The sequence below is a fragment of the Columba livia genome, unplaced genomic scaffold (assembly GCF_036013475.1).
Source record: "Columba livia isolate bColLiv1 breed racing homer unplaced genomic scaffold, bColLiv1.pat.W.v2 Scaffold_105, whole genome shotgun sequence".
NCBI classification, from domain to species: domain Eukaryota; kingdom Metazoa; phylum Chordata; class Aves; order Columbiformes; family Columbidae; genus Columba; species Columba livia.
The window spans coordinates 4,408,169-4,418,173 of record NW_027043010.1 but is presented as its reverse complement, the minus strand read 5'-3'; positions in this window follow the sequence as shown (position 1 = coordinate 4,418,173).

Genomic DNA, 10,005 nt, shown 5'->3' with positions numbered 1-10,005 from the left:
AGTGGGACTGCCAGAAAACGGACCCTTTACTGATCATTGAATGGATTTTTCTGCCTAACCAAGCCACAAAGACGATTTCTACCCAACATGAGATGTTTGCATCTTTAATCATCAGGGCTCGACAGCGATTACTTACCCTGGCGGGCACGGACTTTGCCCTTATATGTATGCCAGTAACAAGTGTTTACCTGCAATGGTTACAACAACAATCAGATGCACTAGGCATAGCTATAACTGGCTATGCAGGCCAACTCACTTCTCATCTGCCTTCTCACAAACTGTTAAGCATTGATTTTCACCTTTTACCTATTCCAAAGCGGAGTGACCGGCCTTTACAAGCCCTCACTGTATTCACAGATGGGTCTGGCAAATCTCACAAGTCTGTTATCCTTTGGTGGGATGATCATCGAGAACAGTGGAACTCAGATGTAGAGACTGTACAGGGTTCTCCTCAAATAGTAGAATTGTCTGCAGTTGTTCGAGTGTTTCGAAAATGGTCTATTCCTCTCAATGTAATCACTGATTCTGCTTATGTTGCAGGAATTGTTAGCCGAGCAGAAGCTTCTGTGCTACGAGATGTTTCTCATACGGCACTGTTTAATTTGTTACACACTGTCCATTAGGGTTTGTGAAACACACACGCTATCCAATGGGGTCTGTGAAACACACACTTTCTAATGGGGTTTGTGACACTCAAGCTATCCAATCGGTTTTGTGACACACAAACTTTCCAATGGAGAATGCAACACACACACGCTGTCCAATGGTGTTTGTGACATGGATGCTGTCCAAAGGGGTTTGTGAAACACACGCTGTCCAATGGGGTTTGTGACAGACACACACTGTCCAATAGGGATTGTGATACACACACGCTGTCCAATGTGGTTTATGACACACAATCTGTCCAATGGGGTTTGTGACACCACGCTGTCCAATTGGGATTATGACAAACACGCTGTCCAATAGGTTTTGTGACACACACACGCTATCCAATGGGATTTGTGAAACACACACTTTTTAATGGGGGTTGTGACACACACGTTATCCAATCGGTTTTGTGACAGACACACTTTCCTATGGGGATTGTGACACACACACTCTGTCCACTGGTGTTTGTGACACACACGCTGTCCCATGGGGTTTGTGACACAGACGCTGTCCAATTGGCTTTGTGACAGACACACACTGTCCAATGGGGATTGTGACACACACACGCTGTCCAATGGGGATTATGACAAACACGCTGTCCAATGGGGTTTGTGACACGCACACTCTGTCCAATGGGTCTTGTGACACACACGCTGTCCAATGTAGTTCGTGACAAACACGCTGTCGAGTGGGGTTTCTGACACACAAACTGTTCAATAGGGTTTGTGACACACACGCTATCCAATGGGGTTCGCGAAACACACGCTGCACAGCGGAGTTTGTGACACACACACTGTCCAATAGGGTTTGTGACACACACACGCTATCCAATGGGGTTTGTGACAGACACACTTTCTAATGGGGTTTGTGACACACATGCTATACAAAGGGTTTTGTGACACACACACTGTCCAATGGGAATTGTGACGCACACATGATATCCAATGGTGTTTGTGACACAAACGCTGTCCAATGCGGTTTGTGACACAGATGCTGTCCAATGGTTCTTGTGACACACACGCTATCCAAAGGCGTTTGTGACACACACACTTTCCAGTGGGGTTTGTGACACACACACCCTGTCCCATGGGGTTTGTGACACGCACGCTGACCAATTGGGTTTGTTACACACACTGTCTAATAGGGTTTGTGACACACACACGCTGTCCAATGGTGTTTGTGGCATGCATGCTGTCCAATGGCTTTTGTGACACACACACTGTTCATTAGGGTTTGTGAAACACACATGCTATCCAGTGGGGTTTGTGAAACACACACTTTCTAATGGGGTTTGTGACACTCAGGCTGTCCAATGGTGTTTGTGACAGACACACACTGTACAATAAGGATTGTGAAACACAAACGTTGTCCAATGCGGTTTGTGTCACAGATGCTGTCCAATGGTTCTTGCAACACACGCTATCCAAAGGCGTTTGTGACACACACACTTTCCAGTGGGGTTTGTGACACACACACCCTGTCCCATGGGGTTTGTGACACGCACGCTGACCAATTGGGTTTGTTACACACACACTGTCTAATAGGGTTTGTGACACACACACGATGTCCCATGGTGTTTGTGACACACACGCTGTCCAATGGCGTTTGTGACACAGACGCTGTCCAATGGGGATTGTGACATACACAGGCTATCCAATGGGGCTTGTGACACACACACTGTCCAATGGTGTTTGTGACACGCTATCATATGGGTTTTGTGACACAAGCTCTGTCCAGCGGAGTTCATGACACACACATTGCCAATTGGGTTTGTGACACACACGCTGTCCAAAGTGGATTGTGACACAAACACTGTCTAATGGGGTTTGTGACACACAATCTGTTCAAAGGGGTTTGTGTCACACACTCTGTCCAATGGGCTTTGTGAAACAAAGACACTGTACAATGGGGTATGTCACACACACACTGTTCAAAGGGGTTTGTGTCACACACTCTGTCCAATGGGGTTTGTGACACAAAGACACTGTCCAATGGGGATTGTGACACACACAGGCTGACCAATGGTGTTTGTGAAACACACACTGTCCAATGGGGTTTTTTACACACACACATTCTAATGGGTTTTGTGACACACACGCTATACAATGGGTTTTGTGACAAACACAGTCTGTCCATTGGGTCTTGAGACACACACACTGTCCAATAGGGATTGTGACACACACACCCTGTCTAATGGGGTTTATGAAACACCCGTTGTCCAATGGGGATTCTGACACACACTCTGTCCAAAGGGTTTTGTGACAGACACGCTGTCCAATGGGGATTGTGGCACACACGCTCTCCAATGGGTTTTGTGAAACACACACACTGTCCAACGGGTTTGTGACACACTCACGCTGTCCAATGTGGTTTATGACACAAACGCTGTCCAATGGGGTCTGTGACATGCACACTCTGTCCAATGGGGTTTGTGACACAAAGACACTGTGCAATGGGGATTTGGAAACACACACGCTGTCCAATGGGGTTTGTGAAACACACACAATGTCCAATGGGGATTGTGACACACACCTGTCCAATGGGCTTTGTGACACACACACTCTGTCCAATGGGTTTTGTGACACACGCATTGTCCAATGGTGTTTGTGAGACAAGCTGTCCAATGGGGTTTGTGAAACACACTCTGTCCAATGGGATTTGTGACACACACACTGTCCAATGGAGATTGTGACACACACACGCTATCCAATGGGGTTTGTGACAGACACACTTTCTAATGGGGTTTGTGGCACACACGCTATACAAAGGGTTTTGTGACATACTCACTGTCCAATGGGGATTGTGACACACACGATGTCCAATGGTATTTGTGACACACACGCTGTCCAATTGGGTTTGTTACACAGACGCTGTCCAATGGGGATTATGACATACGCACAATTTAATTTGGTTTGTGACACACACGCGCTATCCAAATGGATTTGTGACACGCACACTTTCCAAAGGGGTTTGTGACACACACACTATCCAAATGGATTTATGACACACACACTTTCCAGTGGGGTTTGTCACACAAACACGCTTTCCCATGGGGTTTGTGACACACACTCTGACCAATATTGTTTGTTACACACACACTGTCCAATGGGGTTTGTGACACACACACGCTGTGCAATGGAGTTTGTGACACGCATTCTGTGCAAAGGCTTTTGTGACAAACACACTGTCCAATAGGGTTTCTGACACACACACGCTATCCAATGGGGTGTGTGACACAGACACTGTCCAGAGGGTTTTGGGACACACACACTCTGTCCAATGGGCTTGTGACAGACACACTGTGCAATGGGGATTGTGACACACACACGCTGTCCAATGGGGTTCCTGACACACACGCTATCCAGTGGGGTTTGTGACACACACTCTCCACTGGGGTTTGTGACAGACACACTGTCCAATAGGGTTTGTGACACTCGCACGCTATACAATGGGGTTTGTGAAACACACACTTTCTAATGGTGTTTGTGACACACACGCTACCCAATCGGTTTTGTCACACACATACTTTCCTATGGGGATTGTGACAAACACGCTGTCCACTGGTCTTTGTGGCATACAAGCTGTGCAGTGGGGTTTGTGACACAGACACTGTCCAATGGGGATTGTGACATACTCATGCTGTCCCATGGGGTTTGTGACACAGACGCTGTCCAATGGGGATTTTGACATACGCACGCTATCCCATGGGGTTTGTGACACGCACACTTTCCAATGGGGTTTGTGACACACACATTCTCCAATGGTGTTTGTGACACGCTGTGAAATGATTTTGTGATACAAACTCTGTCCAATGGGCCTGTGACACACACGTTGTCCAATGGACTTGTGACACACACACTGTCCAATAGTGTTTGTGAAACACACTCTGTCCCATGGTTTTTGTGACACATACACTGTCCTGCAGAGACTAATCCCATCAGAGGTCCAGACCCGAGCGGACGGAGGAAGAAATGCAGCCGACTCAATATGAGTGATAAAGCATACTTCAACTTTATTGCCCGAGATAGCGTGCATTTATACCAAATACCATAATTATGCATACTTGTCTCTATCTAATAGGCTAAGCACTAAAAGGTTACATTTACTTACTCCACCTACTTGGGTTTAGCTAGCTATGCGCATCCCGCATTCTTCTGACTCTTATCTCTTCAAGGATATCCTGACCCTGCCTTAGTTAGTACTTTTCCGTTCCCCCCTTTCCCACGGCCTAATAGACAAGCTAACTAAGGCCTACTTATGTCAACTAAAATGGGCTCTGCTCGTACAGTTGCTTGGTGGACTCATGTCCGTGCTCCTTGAGCCAATCCCCGACACTGTCCAGTGGAGACTGTGACACACACACGCTGTCCAATGGGGTTTGTGACACACACACTGTCCAAAGGGGTGTGTGACAAACACAATCTGTCCAATGGGGTTTGTGACACACACACTGTCCAGTGGGGATTGTGACAAACACGGTGTCCAATGGGGTTTGTGACACACACAAACTGTCCAAAGGGTCTTGTGACACACACGCTGTGCAATGGGGTTCGTGACACACACACTGCCCAATAGGGTTTCTGACACACACACGCTGTCCAATGGGGTTTGTGACACACAAACGATGTCCAATGGGGTTTCTGACACACACGCTGTACAATGGGTTGTGTGACACACACACTCTGTGCAATGGGGTTTGTGACACACATGCTGTCCAATGGGGATTATAACAAACATGCTGTCCAATGGGGTTTGTGACACACACACTCTGTCCAATGGGTCTTGTGACACACACACTCTGTCCAAAGGGTCTTGTGACACACACGCTGTCCAATGGGGTTCGTGACACACACACTGTCCAGTGGGGTTTGAGACACACACACTGTCCAATGGCTTTTGAAACACACACACTGCCCAATGGGGTTTGTGACACACACACGCTATCCAATGGGGATTGTGACACACACACTTTCTAATGGGGTTTGTGACACACATGCTATACAAAGGGTTTTGTGACACAGATGCTGTCCAATGGGGATTGTGACACACACGCTGTCCAACGGGGTTCGTGACACATACACTTTCCATTGGGTTTGTGACACACACACTGTCCAATAGGGTTTCTGACACACACACACTATCCAATGGGTTTGTGACACACACACTTTCTAATGTGATTTGTGACACACAATCTGTACAATTGGTTTTGTGACACACACACTGTCCAATGGGGATAGTGACACTACACACGATGTCCAATGGTGTATGTGACACACACGCTCTCCAATGGGGTTTATGACAGAGACACTGTCCAATGGGGATTGTGGCATACACACTGTCCAATGGGGTTTGTGACTCACACACTTTGTCCAATGGTCTTGTGACACACACGCTGTCCAACGGGGTTCGTGACACATACGCTTTCCACTGGGTTTGTGACACACAGACTGTCCAATAGGGTTTCTGACACACACACGCTATCCAATGGTGTTTGTGAGATACACACTTTCTAAAGGGCTTTGTGACACACAAGCTATACAACTGGTTTTCTGACACACACACTTTCCAATGGTGATAGTGACACACACACGATGTCCAATGGTGTTTGTGACACAAACACACTATCCAATGTTGCTTGTGAAACGCACACTTTCTCATGGGGTTTGTGACAAACACACGCTATCCAATGGGGTTTGTGACACACACACTTTCCAATGGGTTTTGTGAAACACACACGCTGTCCCATGGGGTTTGTGACACACACACACTGTCCAATGGGGTTTATGAGACACACACACTGCCCAATGTGGTCTCTGACACACACAAGCTGTCCCATAGTGTTTATGACACCCATGCTGTCCAATGCGGTTTGTGACACACACAATCTGTCCAATGCGCTTGTGACACACACGCTGTGCAATAGTGTTTGTGACACACACGCTGTCAAATGGGGTTTGTGACACACACACAATGTCCAAAGTGGTTTCTAAAACACATGCTGTAAAATGGGGTGTGTGACACACACTCTCCAAAGGGTTTGTGACACACAAGCTGTCCAAAGGGAATTGTAACAAACATGCTGTCCAATGGGGTTTGTGACACATACACTCTGTCCAATGGGTGTTGTGAAACACACGCTGTCCAATGGGTTTCGTGACACATACGCTGTCCTGTGGGGTTTGTGACACACACACTTCCCAGTGGGGTTTGTGACACACACACGCTGCCCAATGGGTTTGTGACACCCACTCTGTCCAATCGGTTTTGTGACAAACACACGCTGTCCAATGCTGTTTGTAACACACACGCTATCCAATGGGGTTTGTGACACACACACTGTCCAATGGGTTTTTGTAACACAAACACTCTCTCCAATGGGGCTTGTGACACATACGGTGTCCAACAGGGTTCGTGACACACACACTGCCATTAGGGTTTGTGACACACACACTGTCCAAGGGGGATTGTGACACACACGCTGTCCAATGGTGTTTGTGACACGGATGCTGTCCAAAGGGGTTTGTGACACACAGGCTGTCCAATAGTGTTTGTGACACACACGCTGTCAAATGGCCTTTGTGACACACAAACGATGTCCAATGGGGTTTCTGACACACACGCTGTACAATGGGTTGTGTGACACACACACTCTGTGCAATGGGGTTTGTGACACACATGCTGTCCAATGGGGATTATAACAAACATGCTGTCCAATGGGGTTTGTGACACACACACTCTGTCCAATGGGTCTTGTGACACGCACACTCTGTCCAAAGGGTCTTGTGACACACACGCTGTCCAATGGGGTTCGTGACACACACACTGTCCAGTGGGGTTTGAGACACACACACTGTCCAATGGCTTTTGAAACACACACACTGTCCAATAGGGTTTGTGACACACACACGCTATCCAATGGGGATTGTGACACACACACTTTCTAATGGGGTTTGTGACACTCATGCTATACAAAGGGTTTTGTGACACAGATGCTGTCCAATGGGGATTGTGACACACACGCTGTCCAACGGGGTTCGTGACACATACGCTTTCCATTGGGTTTGTGACACACACACTGTCCAATAGGGTTTCTGACACACACACACTATCCAATGGGTTTGTGACACACACACTTTCTAATGTGATTTGTGACACACAATCTGTACAATTGGTTTTGTGACACACACACTGTCCAATGGGGATAGTGACACTACACACGATGTCCAATGGTGTATGTGACACACACGCTCTCCAATGGGGTTTATGACAGAGACACTGTCCAATGGGGATTGTGGCATACACACTGTCCAATGGGGTTTGTGACTCACACACTTTGTCCAATGGTCTTGTGACACACACGCTGTCCAACGGGGTTCGTGACACATACGCTTTCCACTGGGTTTGTGACACACAGACTGTCCAATAGGGTTTCTGACACACACACGCTATCCAATGGTGTTTGTGAGATACACACTTTCTAAAGGGCTTTGTGACACACAAGCTATACAACTGGTTTTCTGACACACACACTTTCCAATGGTGATAGTGACACACACACGATGTCCAATGGTGTTTGTGACACAAACACACTATCCAATGTTGCTTGTGAAACGCACACTTTCTCATGGGGTTTGTGACAAACACACGCTATCCAATGGGGTTTGTGACACACACACTTTCCAATGGGTTTTGTGAAACACACACGCTGTCCCATGGGGTTTGTGACACACACACACTGTCCAATGGGGTTTATGAGACACACACACTGCCCAATGTGGTCTCTGACACACACAAGCTGTCCCATAGTGTTTATGACACCCATGCTGTCCAATGCGGTTTGTGACACACACAATCTGTCCAATGCGCTTGTGACACACACGCTGTGCAATAGTGTTTGTGACACACACGCTGTCAAATGGGGTTTGTGACACACACACAATGTCCAAAGTGGTTTCTAAAACACATGCTGTAAAATGGGGTGTGTGACACACACTCTCCAAAGGGTTTGTGACACACAAGCTGTCCAAAGGGAATTGTAACAAACATGCTGTCCAATGGGGTTTGTGACACATACACTCTGTCCAATGGGTGTTGTGAAACACACGCTGTCCAATGGGTTTCGTGACACATACGCTGTCCTGTGGGGTTTGTGACACACACACTTCCCAGTGGGGTTTGTGACACACACACGCTGCCCAATGGGTTTGTGACACCCACTCTGTCCAATCGGTTTTGTGACAAACACACGCTGTCCAATGCTGTTTGTAACACACACGCTATCCAATGGGGTTTGTGACACACACACTGTCCAATGGGTTTTTGTAACACAAACACTCTCTCCAATGGGGCTTGTGACACATACGGTGTCCAACAGGGTTCGTGACACACACACTGCCATTAGGGTTTGTGACACACACACTGTCCAAAGGGGATTGTGACACACACGCTGTCCAATGGTGTTTGTGACACGGATGCTGTCCAAAGGGGTTTGTGACACACAGGCTGTCCAATAGTGTTTGTGACACACACGCTGTCAAATGGCCTTTGTGACACACAAACGATGTCCAATGGGGTTTCTGACACACACGCTGTACAATGGGGTGTGTGACACACACACTCTGTGCAATGGGGTTTGTGACACACATGCTGTGGAATGGGGATTGTAACAAACATGCTGTCCAATGGGGTTTGTGACTCACACACTCTGTCCAATGGGTCTTGTGACACACACACTCTGTCCAAAGGGTCTTGTGACACACACGCTGTCCAATGGGGTTCGTGACACACACACTGTCCAGTGGGGTTTGAGACACACACACTGTCCAATGGCTTTTGAAACACACACACTGTCCAATAGGGTTTGTGACACACACACGCTATCCAATGGGGATTGTGACACACACACTTTCAAATGGGGTTTGTGACACACACGCTATACAAATGGTTTTGTGACACAGATGCTGTCCAATGGGGATTATGACATACACACCATCCAATAGGGTTTTTGACACACACACGCTATCCAAAGGGTTTTGTGACACGCACGCTTTCTAAAGGGGTTTGTGACACACATACGCTATCCAATGGGGTTTGTGACACACACACTTTCCATTTGGGTTTGTGACACACACACGCTCTCCCATGGGGTTTGTGACACACACGCTGACCAACCGTGTTTGTTACACACACACTGTCTAATGGGGTTTGTTACACAAACACGCTGTGAAATGATGTTTGCAACACGCACGCTGTCCAATGGCTTTTCTGACACACACACTGTCCAATAGGGTTTGTGACACACACACGCTATCCAATGGGTTTTGTGACACATACACTGTCCAGTGGGGTTTGTGACAC